Source organism: Ambystoma mexicanum, chromosome 1q, assembly GCF_040938575.1.
Source record: "Ambystoma mexicanum isolate Mex_15411 chromosome 1q, UKY_AmexF1_1, whole genome shotgun sequence".
NCBI classification, from domain to species: domain Eukaryota; kingdom Metazoa; phylum Chordata; class Amphibia; order Caudata; family Ambystomatidae; genus Ambystoma; species Ambystoma mexicanum.
The window spans coordinates 226,444,977-226,458,895 of NC_090922.1; the positions used below are offsets into that span (position 1 = coordinate 226,444,977).

Consider the following 13,919-nt stretch of genomic DNA (forward strand, 5'->3'; position numbering starts at 1 on the left):
ATAATATGTTTTTACCGCGATGCCTTCTAAGCCAATCGGAGTCCTGTCCGCGGACCGATCAGGGAAATGGGTCTGCGGACCGAACCCAGATATTACAAATTATTTTGGACCTACTTTTTGGTCATTTAAAAAAAAATACTGGACTGATTTCCACCAAATTTACAAAAGCCTGCTTTCGGACCAAGCTGCCGCTACTGCCACAAATTTGGTGAAAATACGTCCAGCGGTTTGGGCTGTAGGCGTGAGCAAAGATTTTCTCCATTCAGTCTCTGGAGAAAAAAAAATGTGGGACCCCTCTATAACTTTTCCCCCCCTTGACGAAAACTCACCAAATTTTGCAAATAAATTCAGAGCGGGCCATATACTTTTGCATAGTTTGGTGAGGATTCCTCCAGGGGGAGCAAAGTTATAAGCCGCCCTAATAGAGGTCTTCCTATGGATTTATTAACTTAACCATAACTACACGCCCGCTAGCGCGGGCCGTGTTATAATAATAACTACACGGCCGCTTCCACTAATGACTTGGGTGGAGGTTGAGCCACACTCACAGAATCAGGATTCTAGGTGTCAATGGTGATCAGGTTTCCTCATTCAGGTTGCAGACCAAAAATGTTGTGTTTAAAAAAGCAATCCTTTATTATTCCAAAAACAACATTTACAACCCACGTCCGGCATATAATCACGGAAGGCCATCAATGGGATGATGCGTTTTGCTACTTCCTGTAGCTTTTTCACATGGCTTCCCCCACATTCAAGGCATGTATTTGAACACCGCTGTCTCTCATATTAGTGTGCATAGAGAGAGGACTGTTGTTACACTTTTTCTCACCGTGCTATTCCCACTGAGAATAGTCTCCCGACATTTGCAATGGTGTCATTTCATGTACCAATCTGATCTCTAATGTAATGTACATGCGGGAGTCTGATTTTATGTAAAAAATCTGCACCTGGAATGTGATGTGCCAAGTTTGATCGTATTTTCCATACATATACCATCACGTAGTGACATAATGAGACATAAAATGCAATTTGGCTTTCAAATGTGGAATCCGCACTCGTGGCCCATTTCAACATGCATAGTATATTATTATTCCCGTTCGAGCATAAAGTGCATAGTGCCTATTGTTCTCGATTTATAGCTTAATACCAAGCAACGTATAATGAGACTTTCTGAACCTAAGTCCATATTAAATGACCCATTTAAAGTGTGCAGTGCCTTGTGGTTCCAACTCAGGCATAAAGTGCATGGTGCAACATATTATTCCCACAACAGTATTATCTGTCTATCTGACATACAATATCTAAACAGGTATATAGAGCGCCATCTAAAAGAATGGACATGCATATTGCTGACACCTTTGTTCAGTAACTCTCAAGTATATCCTATCTGAGGTTACTTCTCTCAGTTGAGTATAAATTGCGATGTATGCAGATGATTATGGGATAGCAAATGAACACTCAATTCAAAGATACACAGTGTTGCTGAATTCAGCAATTTAGTCAAACATAAGGAAACAGTCCACAGTATGGTATGCAGTCTATCCAATGAGGACCGTTCTCCATTGTTATATGTCTTCCACTGTAAAGTGCATAGTGCTTTCTCGAAAATGTTTCCGCAGTGTGCACTGCAAATGTCCTTTTACTGAATTCCATGTAGCAACTTTTATATATGATTCTGAATTTCATAATGCTTCTCTTTAATACCATCATTGTGGATAAAATCTCATATGGCACCAATACACACTGCCCTCCTGGACCACTATAGTTTACCCATGCATATCAAATTACGAGTGTATCAATTTTAGACTGGTAGTATTCAGAACCATAATGACTGGGAGTGCCTACAGAATCTCTCTGTGGAGCCCAACATACTCAGCCAAGTATAAGCGGGTTCGAATAATCGCCATTGAACGTGGTTTAAAAGGCTCCCGTCAATCAAACCTGTTGGTGGGAGGTATTAAAATGATTGAATTTAACACAGCTGAAGAAAGTGGGATGCATGTTGAAAACAGTTGTGCAATAACGGGATCAAAAAGTATATCTGGTGTGACCATCCCAAAGAATACCAAGTTTCAAAGAATAGGATGCCTGTCTCCCATAATCCAAGTGCACACATTTCCTACAGTTCCTTTTGTCTTTCTTACTTAATTATCGGTTATATGAAGAATTTAAATGTTCGATATGTGGAGAATATGAATTTCATTCATGTTTCTGTATTTCTTTTGAATTAAGGCACAGATTATCATCACTCTCCCAAGTCTGTGTAAAGTTCTTTGTCAATATTGTGACCCAAAGGGGTCTTACTCTCAAAGTCTATAATGCAGCGTGTTTCATACTGTCTCAACAGTTTTTCCCTGTTCTCTCGCCTCCGTACAATGTTTATTTGTTTTAATCCAAAAAATGAAAAGTCACACAGCTTTCCTTCATGTTCTTCCCAAAAGTGTTTGGTTATTGGGTATGTGTAGTCTCTGTTTTTTATAGCTCTAATATGTTGCAGGATCTGTATTTTCAATTTACATTTGGTGCTCCCTATGTACCACTTTTTGCAAGAACATTTCAGGGCATACACAATGTATTCGGACTCACAAGTGATCTTCTCAGTGATGGTCATAGACTTCTTGAGAATAGGGTGGACATACGTAGAGCATTCATCTGCATACATACAAATCTTGCATTTGGAACATTTAAAGAAAGCCTAATTTTTTTGTCTCAGCCACGTGGATGCATTCTTTTTGGGTTTGAGTGCCATGTAACTACTCACTAACGTGTCTTTTATGGATTTGCATTTCCGAAAGGAGAAATTAGGATACGTTCCATGTGTGTCATGCAGATTCCTATCAATCATGAGTAGGTGCCAGTATTTTTTGACAATGTTTTTTACTGTCTTGGTTGTTTGTCCATATGTGAATACGAGGCGTGCCATCTCTTTGCTTCTTTGCATTTCATTTACATCTTTTGAATCAAGTAGTAATGTCATCCTGTCTTGTTTTCGGGACTTCAGATATGCCCGTTCAACTACTCGTTTGGGATAGCATTGTTTATTGAATCCCCAGGCAGTGATCTTACTTTACTTATCATAGGTTTCGATCTTAGTACAATTTCTTCTTAACCGAATAAATTCTCCGTAGGGAATACTCCAGATCAAGTTTTTACAGTGTGCACTATTAGCATGTAGTGGCATATTCACTCCAGTTGGTTTTCTGAAAAGTTCACTCTTCACTTTACCCTCTTCTATAAAAAAAATTAGGTCAAGGAAAAGCACTTTCTCAGAGCTATGTGTCTCTGTGAACTTCAAATTGAAATCATTCATGTTCAACTGTCTGACAAAGTCACACCACTCATCGGACGTTCCTTTCCATATAATGAAAAGGTCATCAATGTAACGATGCCACATTACCACTTTCTCTGTGACCCTTTCATGTTCTTCTTTAAAAGGCTCATACTTTTCCCAGTATCCCATAGCTAAATTTGCATATACGTGGGCAAAAGAAGTGCCCTTCGCCGTCCCCTGTTTTTGCCTGTAGTATTTCTGATCGAATAGAAATACATTATTGGTTAGGCAGAGACGGATCATTTCCAGGATTGTCTCTGAATGTCTGGTGTAGTTCACTGATCTGGTATTTAAGTAATGTACGGAGGCTCTTAAACCATGGTCATGTCTTATGGAAGTATACAATGATACTACGTCCATTGTTGCCAAGGTGTAGTCCGGTTCAAACAGTAAATCATTGATTTTGAGCAGAAAATCCTTCATATCTCTTAGATAGGATGGTAGGGACAGTACAAATGGGAAGAGTGTCTCGTCAATGTATTTAGACATGTTTTCTAGTAGTGATCCTGTTAGTGTGACTTTCGGCCTACCAGGAGGTCTCTTGATGGATTTGTGGACTTTGGAAGAAAGTATATGGTAGGGATGGTTGACTATGGTTTACAGAGAAACTTAATTTCTTGATCCTCTAACATCCCCTTCTCTGTCCATTTATTTATGAAGTCTTGCATTTTCAATTCCAAGTCTGTGATGAGACTCTCTTGGGTAGTTTTTCATAACAGGTCTTATCGTTCAATTGTCTGTTGGCTTCATGGATGTATTGTGCCCTATCCATTAGTACGATATTCCGGCCCTTGTCTGATGCTTTGATGATACATTCAGGTAAGAGACACATTCCTTAAGTGCCTTGCTGTGTTCATTTATCATATTGGATAAACATTTTCTGACTTCTCTTAGTCTTATTTTCTTGAGGTCTTTGATGACAAAATTCTGGAACGTCTCTATATTACTACCTGCCATCATTGGTGGATTAAACTTCGATTTTGTCTTTAGTTTACTTGACTTGTGCCATTCCATGTTGATTTCAAGATCTTCCGGATTTTGTGGATAATCGAAATGGGGGGCAGGGCAGAAATTGAGTCACAGACTCAAAAGTTGTTTCTGGGTATCAGTCAAAATATGTTTAGATAAGTTTACAATGACCATATTTGAGCTGATTTGTAAAATCTCATCTTCTACTTCCCAGAGCGAAGCTGTCTCCCTGAGACGTTCTTTCCCGAGTTGTTTGCCCCTCTGCCCATTCCTCGTTTTTGTCTTTCTCCTCTTCCTCGGCCACAGAAGTTTTCCTCTCTTGCTTTCTTTCCTGTCCTTCCATCTTGACAAAGCAAGCGCATCTCCTCTAAACAATTTAAACAAATGGTGGGTTCCTCACTTTCACTTTCAGTCACATCAGATTCGGATATTGAGGACTCTTCATTGGGGACTCCAGAGGCTCCAGTACTTGCGCTATTATTGAGCAGTGTATTTGTTCTTGTTTTAGCTCTTATTTGGTCAAAGCGCCTGGCGAATGTGTATACTCCACCATTTTCGTAGTCCTCCTTATCCCTCAGGAAACTATGTTGTTTCCTTTGTTGTATTTCCTCCTCAAAACTCTACAAGTTGTTTTCTGTGTTTTTCTTAAGTTTCAATCCTTCATCACTTAATGTAATTTTATCAAGTTTACTATCGATCTCTGCAATTTTCAATAGGGTTATTTTCCGATCATTGCCTGCAAATGTGACTAATATCTCCAGAAAGTTCTTTGAGCAATATTTGGTTGCAGCTCCCCACTCTTCCAACATTGCAGGATCTTAGTCCTCAAAGTATAATAATAATATATTTGTATTTGTTCATTACACGCCAAAAGCCTGACAGGCATCAAGGCACGACAAGAACACACATGACAGCACGTAAAGCATGGGACAACCTATAAGGGGCCAACTTCGCTGACGACACCCAATTGGTGTTTGAACTCAGCGGGAATCATCAAACAGACAACGATAAGCTTACTCTCCTTTACAACACCATCGAATACTGGATGAAAGAAAACTGGATGTGCCTAAACGGCTCTAAGACCGAGCTCATGATCTTCGGATCCACACAAGCCAGAAAGAAATTGAGCCCTGCCTTTAATTCATTTACCATCAAAAACATCCAGATCCCAATATCTGTAAAAGTAAAGACCCTAGGTGTGTATCTTCAAGCCTCTCTTGGCGCTGAAGCACACACAAACTACCTTAAAAAAAACTGTCAATATCACCAAATCCTCCTTAGAAAGATCAGGCCACTGTTAGACCAAAAGAATAGTACCATCATTGCTAGGGCCACTATACTATCTAGATTGGACTACGGAAACTCCCTACTCTTGGGAGCCAACAGCAAGTGCCTGAAAAGATGTCAAATCATCCAAAACAACGCTATCAGAACGATCACTGGAAAATCATGGAGAGAACACATCTCCGGAGAAAGGAAAGCCCTCCACTGGTTGGCTATGGAGGAGAGAATCTCCTTCAAGTCTCTCACCATAGTACATCGCTGTCTCTATGGCACAGCCCCGGCCTATCTCAAGAAACAGTTTAAATGGTACGAACCATCCAGGAGCCTTAGATCATCTAATATAGGCAAACTTCAAACCATTATCACTAAAAAACAACATGGCCTTGGCAAGGCCTTCCCGACAATAGTCATCGGTAAATGGAATGACCTACCCACTTCACTAAAACTTGAGCCTAACTATCTCATCTTCAGGAAAAAACTGAAAACCTTTCTTTTTAAGTAAATCCTAGAAACACATTGTATCTTACTGAGTTAATTTAGGCCTCTCCCGACTAGTCCCGTCTTCTTCCTTTTGTTGTCCTGTCTATGTGTCAGCGCTCTGATGCCCGTGGGCTTTAGCGCTATATAAACAAATAAATAAATAAATAAATAAAATAAAAATAAGGAAGAGGGGAGTCATAGGAAATGTACTCAAACAGAAGTGTTTTTCGACCACTGGTATGGCTGTTAAGCTGGCAAAGATGCGCTGTCCTCAACTCCCATTGCGTTCAGCAGCATCGCCTTCTTCCTGGCGGGGGCATATCCCGTGCCACCCACAGCCTCCAGATACGTGGAGAAAACGGGCTCCCACTGCATCCACGGAATTGCTGGGGTCCCAGGTGAGGGGAGAAATGCAGGGGGAGGTGTGGCGCCCTGGAAGCTAGGCTGTATAGATTTCTATGGCCCCAGTTATGATGTCTCCTTATCAGGAGCAGCGCTGTGCCCAGACCGCTTGTCTGGCACTCCACCAACATTCTGCCGAGGAGCGCGGGTCCACGAGATCTCGTTATGCCGAGATTTCGCGAGACCGCGCTCCTGCGATCACGTGACATCTCCACAACGAGCCTTGCCCCTTGATCGTCTGGTCATGTTGGCTTTCAGGTTCAGGAGATGTATGGATTGTCTGTTTTGTCACATGCCGACTACCCGTCTCTTTGTTGATTAAGGAGAGTGTCGCTTCAGTCGTAGTGTCATTATCAAGATTGATGGGTTTATTGAACTCATATAATAGACATAATGGCAACATAGTTTTATAATGGAGCTTCATTTTGAAAAGAATCCCCTTTCTTCTTATCAGTTATCTCGATTAACATTATATGTTCTCTGACTAATGCCTTTGGTGCTACTAAGGTCTGAGGTGCCAAATAACAATAGACATTTAAAGGATCGAACATGGATGTTGCTTGTTATTACCACCACTGTGGCATTCAACTGCCCATCAGCGAGCTTGGAAGGGTGGCATTATTCATCAACATTGAACTTCATTTGAGCCACTGAACCTGCTTAGGCTGCTATATGGACCCCTGGCACAGCCGCCCTCACCTTTTGCATATCCTCCACTACATCCCACCGACCCATACCTAAACTACAATGCACACTTTCCTGTGAGTCTCCGGCCTTCATGTCCATCCCCATGGGGAAGGCACATCTTTTAGTTCCCTTCACCATTTTCAATGCTGACATCTTTTTTTTTAATAGGAATCTTTACATGAAAAATGACTTGCAGTCTCTCTGTGTGCCATTCCTCCTAAAAGAAAAACGTGACTACTGGCATCATGATGGTTATGATGGGGTAGTTATAGTTCCACTCTCTGCAGGCTTGCCAGGTGATAACAGCACCTGGGACCTCATTAAAGTTTCTTGCTTCAGTCAGGACCTTTAACTTGGTCCGTGGGGCGTTACCTCCCAGGACACATGCGTGAGGGGGAGTATTGCTTAAAGCATCCCAAATGCACCGCTCCCTGCAGTAAGAAACGTTATTCCTGGAATGTGGTCTTGCCGCCTCACAACTGCTCATCTGTGAGTCGACTCTGTAAGTCAAATGTACCCAGCAGAAAATGTACATATGTCTTTATATATGGATGTCAGGGATCCAGATCCAGATCCAGTTGCACAAAAGCCAACAGGCCCACCAGGTAGAAACCAGAAACTAAACTTGTTATGCACTGACCATACATGAAAGTGAAGCTGTTTGGCAGACCTAACTTTCATGCAGAAACCATGTCTCCTGAAGTTCAAATGTCGATGGTTTCCCCCACTGCAGTCATACGCAACATGTGCCTCTCCAGATATTCTGGCCTACAGTTTCCATCAAACCCAGACAATATAGTCGATGGTGAGGTCTCATGGGAGTAATGTACTTAAACAAATCTGGAGAGATGCAGGTTGGATATCCCTGCCTTAGCAGGTAGAAATATGTCACACATATATTTTAGGAGGGCAGCAGCAGAACTCGTCAAGATATTGAGGTAAATCAGAAAGGTATATATTTAACATCAAGGGGGAAAGTTTACAGCCATAGTCGTGCCCAGTTATTGGACTGCTTGGGAACTATCAACCTCATTTTTTCCCATCATCACACACCATCAACTTTATCGAATGCAGATTTGAAGTCAATAAAACCAATATATAGTTTTCCATTTCCTTTTGCCCTTGACCTTGCGTCTGGAAGGACAGAACAAGAGCATGATAAAGTCTGCTATTTCTAGCTCTTATACCTCAAAAAGAGAGTGTGTTGCCAATTGGCAAACTCTTTGCCTACTGCGTCCAAAACAAAGATTCATTCATCTGCATGCAGTGGAGTCAATCGAGTGCCCTTTTGGGACAATAATAATTGATCCTTGCAAGGCGGTAGGACATTAACACATCCACCATCCAAGCATTCAAATGCGTGTGGATAGTTCTTTAAAAGAAAATCCTGTCCCATGTTACAATTTGATGCCAGTTGTAAATGTGGATGATTTCTTTTCTTCACCGCATCTCACTCAAATTCAGCAATTCACAAAAATGCCTCTCTGGAACTTTTTTGCATCCCCATTATTATAGGGTTTGGTGTACTCTGACCAAATTCCTCTTTCTGGGACTCTTCCTTTTGCAGATTTTACTCCCAGTGGCAAGGGGGCTACAGGGAAGGGTTTGTAGACTGGCAAACCCAAGCCAAGCACAACTATCTAGCCCGCAATGAAAGAGATCTTTGCAGAACCGTTTGGATTTAGATGTCAGTTTCAATTAGAAGTATTTGTAATGGAAGGATGGTTAGTGCCATTTTGAGCATATGCCTGTGGACAGACGGGTGTATAATCACTGTGCTGTCACACCTATGTACAAGGTACCAGGTTTAAGGGGCAGTGTTAGAGCATTGTTGAATTTCAGGTTTTCACTTCAAGATGGCACAGGGCACGAGTGAGATGCATTGGCAGTGTTCTAATGATTAATGATGCTGCAGGACAGGCTTGCATTGGTAGGCCTCTTTAAAACGTAGTAGGCAACATGTGTGTTGCATTGACAGAACATTGAGGAATCTTAGTGCTCTTAGATGCTGAAGGCCATGTTTGATGTGCAGTGCCATATTTGAGCATGGATTCTGTACTACGTTGTCAGTGGGCGATGCAGAGTATTACTCAGGTGCCATGTAAGATCTTAGCTCGTGGTAACACTCGGTTCACACCCCACACCTCTTGCCGCCCTCAGAAAGCTACCCAAGCTTATTGCATATCCATCCCTAGATTCAAGCTTCACAAAGCTGGCGGGACCAGTTTCCCGGTCCTGGCTTCCAAGTTATGGAACTCACTTCCCAACCCGCTTAGATCAGAACTCCCCTTCCATTCTTTCAAAAGTAATGCCAAATTGTGGCTTATTGATAAAGATACGCCAAACACAGGTCCCATTGGCCTTAACGCCAACACATAATGGCTTCCAGCATACCCTCCAGCTTTCTTAATGCAGATTGCTAGTGTATATTCACTGTAAATTATCCTGTAAGTAATATGTTTGTATATACAGCTCCAATGTATATTCACTGTAATTTATCTGTAAGTACTATGTATGTATTTAGCCCTATGGTATTCTGCATGCATCTCTTGTGTTGATGCCTGACTGTTTTTATGTATACTCTGCCTCTGTAACATGTGTAACCTAAAATATGCGCCCAGGTGCCTTTGGGCCAGGCGCGCTATGCAAATAAACTAAATACAAATACCAGGAGAAGATTCTTACCTTTGTGTTCCAGCCATTCCACTCAATAGCCCCATTATCCAGAATGAGGCCCCGGCCGCGAGTGGCACTCGAGTCAAACCGACCAACATTCACATACACGAGGGAGTCTCGTCCCGGGCTCATCTGCCAGTTGATAATGTCATAGGCGGCTGGAGGGTTCCCCTCCTTATCGAAAAACACCTGCTCATCCATGTTGTTTGTAAAACGAACCATTTTTAGGTAATGGAGCACCTGCGAACAAAAAGAGAACTCATTTATTAATTATATATGAATTAATGTGTTCTAGTCTGACTAGTCTAAGAGAAAAGTGTGCCTCGTTTCTGAACATAACAGCGTATGGTTGGTATGCAAATTAGTATTTCACCGCCCTTCACACGTCCATTGAAAATCTTGCCATGAAAATGGTCAACGGAGGATAGTATGTTAACACCATTCAAATTAGGTGGTCACTTGAGAGGTCTGGCTGGGCCCGGTCCACAGCCATATCACGGGTGGAAATAGGATGTTGACTTGGGCACTTAGGAAACTTGGAGAACATAACAAGTGTGCTTGTTGGGAACATGGAATCTAACAATGTGTGCTGATTGCACCCAACAGGTTTACTACATTGGTGTATCATTTGCAACTCCTAAGAGTGCTAATGGGGGTAGATGGGTGCTGTAATGTGTGATATCTGGGCTTTTATGGATAACTGATGAGTGGACTGTCTAAAGCACAAGGTTTGTAAATGCAATTCTGCCTACTAGACCTGTATACTAGACGTGCATACTAGATGTGCATACTAGACGTGCATACTAGACGTGCATACTAGACGTGCATACTAGACGTGTATACTAGATGTGCATACTAGATGTGCATACTAGACGTGTATACTAGGTGTGTATACTAGATGTGTATACTAGACGTGTATACTAGATGTGCATACTAGGCGTGCATACTAGACGTGTATACTAGATGTGCATACTAGACGTGCATCCTAGACGTGCATACTAGACGTGTATACTATGCATGTATACTAGACCTGTACTAGATGTGCATATTAGACATGCATACTAGACGTGTATACTAGACGTGCATACTAGATGTGCATACTAGACGCGCATGCTAGACGTGGATACTAGACGAGCATACTAGACGTGTATACTAGATGTGTATACTAGATGTGCATACTAGACGTGTATACTAGGTGTGTATACTAGATCTGCAAACTAGATGTGTATACTAGACGTGTATACTAGATGTGCATTCTAGGCGTGCATACCAGATGTGCATACTAGACGTGTATACTAGGCGTGTATACTAGATGTGCATACTAGATGTGCATACTAGACGTGTATACTATATGTGCATACTAGACCTGCATACTAGATGTGCATACTAGATGTGTATACTAGACATGCATACTAGATGTGCATACTAGACGTGCATACCAGACGTGTATACTAGGCGTGTATACTAGATGTGCATACTTGACGTGCATACTAGACGTGTATACTATGCATGTATACTAGATGTGTATACTAGATGTGCATACTATACGTGTATACTATATGTGCATACTAGACCTGCATACTAGACGTGCATAATAGACATGTATACTACACGTGGTACTATATACATGTGTGTTTTGTAGAGTATTTACCAAAATTGCAAATGAGCTACAAACAGCATTAATTATAGAAATGTGTAAAATCAGTACCAATGCATAGCTCTGAAATGAATGTCCAAACCTCATTTCATGAATCATGCTTCTCAATCATTTTAGTGAAAAATAATATCGCAACTTTCCTGTGCAAGGGGGCCACTGCAAATAGCTCTCAAGTCATCCTGCGGTCCCCAGTGTTATCAAATAGTTATGGCTGCATGGATGGTGTCCAGTGAAGGGAAGGGAGTGTGCAAGGGTTAGGCCTCAGGCTGAGGGATGTGGTTTGGTAGGAGTGTGGGGGAAGGGGAGCTGCCATGTGATTTACTTACACTGGAGTCCAGCATCAAATAACTTAAGCATCTGTCAATGTTTATGAAATATTCTTAAACATTTATGAAATATCGCATGTTCACATTACTTTGATTATGAGCAGGTTTTTTTTCCACTTCTTTTGGCCTTTAACTTTGACGCAATGATGTTTATACAATTGCATGATTAAAGCCAGGCTTGGAGATGCCAGTTTTACAGTTATGATCCGTACATTTTAATTCTTTTGAATGTTTCTGATTATTTTTTAGGGTCTGGGGGGACTCACACAAAGTGCAGGTGGTGATGCCTTTTGTTGCACTAACTCTAATTGGTATAGAGAGATGGAACAATGCTTTAGATTTTGAAATCCCAGAGACTTCTTCATCAGATGGCACAGAGTGAAATGAGCGACAAAGAAACACACTGGACAATTCATTCTCACATCAAAACAAAAAAAAAGCAGCATTTCTATTTTTAGTTTCATTGTGTTTGGGATTTGCATGCATGGAGTGCAAAGCTGGGTTGGCCTCCTTGTCTTTAGGACACTTAAACTGGAAGAAGGGAAAATGCAGAACAGTTTTCACTGAAAACGCATTCACATTACTAACTATGCTGAGAGTTGCATTTTAAGAAAACAATCCTTAGTCATACAACACTCTTGTCTGTGACATGTTCTCAAAGTTAGGCACAGGCAGCCTTAAAACAGTCCCCAAGCAATTTGCTAAATTTGCTGATGTACAAGAGGGCGGAGCTACCTCTGACGGGCCCATGGGATCAGAGCTCACTCTCAAGTACTTTTAAGACGAGATAGCTGCACCTTGAGGAGGATGGGGTGCAGGATTCTCTTACTCCAACACCAATCAATAAGGACAACTCAATGGTTTGGCAAAGGGAAGTCCGTTTAATGACAAGTACAAAAAACAGGCAAACAATGTAAATCAACAGTGTTGCGATCGCCTGTCTCGCTTCAACTCCCAAAATCTTCATTCAGACAGCAATAGTTATAGGGAATTTTCATCATCGTTGAGGTGTTACACTCAAAGTTTGTCATGCAATTCTATTGGTTGAAAAAGGTAACTTAAGTATAGGTGATATATCTGTATATGGTAACAGAGTGTGAGTATTGGATAACTCTTATCGGGTGGGCGTCTACGCCCATCGCTCTACATCACTCGTGATAGACGTCACTACAAGTGCGACGTCTCATTGGTTCTACTAGCTATGGGACCCTAGATTATTTGGTCCATTGTGATTGGGTAGGTTACAATTAGCAGCATGCAGAATGGACACCCAGATGCGGTGTGCCCCAAGATTCACCCTGCCTCCCTTCCATCAATCAGTACTTTAGGGTTATGTGTAAATTAGTTGACTGAGGATGGCCTCGAAACTGTAGCTTCTTATCAGGAAAAGTTATGGCATCCTCGGGTTCTGGGTGACATTAGACGTTGGTACCTCTTTCCGCTTGCCTGGTCACGTGTTAGTTATCTGCTTCATTTTCCTTCTTTTTGTCTATTTGATTCCCCTTCCGCCTTGAACCTGCCTGAGGCTCCTTATCTCGACCTTCATGGGGAAGGCTGCTAGGCTCTTTAGTTTCGATTCTTCGAAGTTGCCGGTCTCCTCCCTTCCTGGGGCTGACCTCGAATTCCCAGGCATGAGCTGCTTCTTGCTCAGTTTCAATTCCGTCGCTCTTTCTAACTTTAGCTGAAATATGAATCTTGGCCTGTTTGACCCCTAGCAGCCTGGGCTTAATTCTGCTTTTGTAAAATGGAGTCGCAATTGTATAATGTGCTTCGTTGAGGTAGATATATAGTTGGCACTTGCAGCTCTATTCTTCCACTAAGCTTAGCAAGCCGTACTGTTTTCTTAGCTTGTTGCGTTCCAAGCCTATTTAGAGGCGTTTAGCTAGTTGCATATTTTCGTCCCTCTTTCGTGGTTACGTTCTGTGTGTTGCAACATCGTTTCTTCTTTTAAGTCCATTACATCATTATTCCCTATATTTCGTCTTTAGGTGACGTTCTTTGGTTGTCGTTTCGTTCATTAGTACGCCTGTCAAGGCCCTTGTGTCGTCACCATTCGCCTTCCATTAAGGCCCTTTGGGTCTCTTCGGGGACAGTTTTTAAGTAGTCT

The 13,919-nt window shown here is 41.7% G+C and overlaps 1 pseudogene; it reads right to left on the reverse strand.

The window, feature by feature from the left end:
* The window catches only part of LOC138554554 (extracellular calcium-sensing receptor-like), a 142,798-nt pseudogene that overhangs the window by 44,905 nt on the left and 83,974 nt on the right, over positions 1 to 13,919 (reverse strand).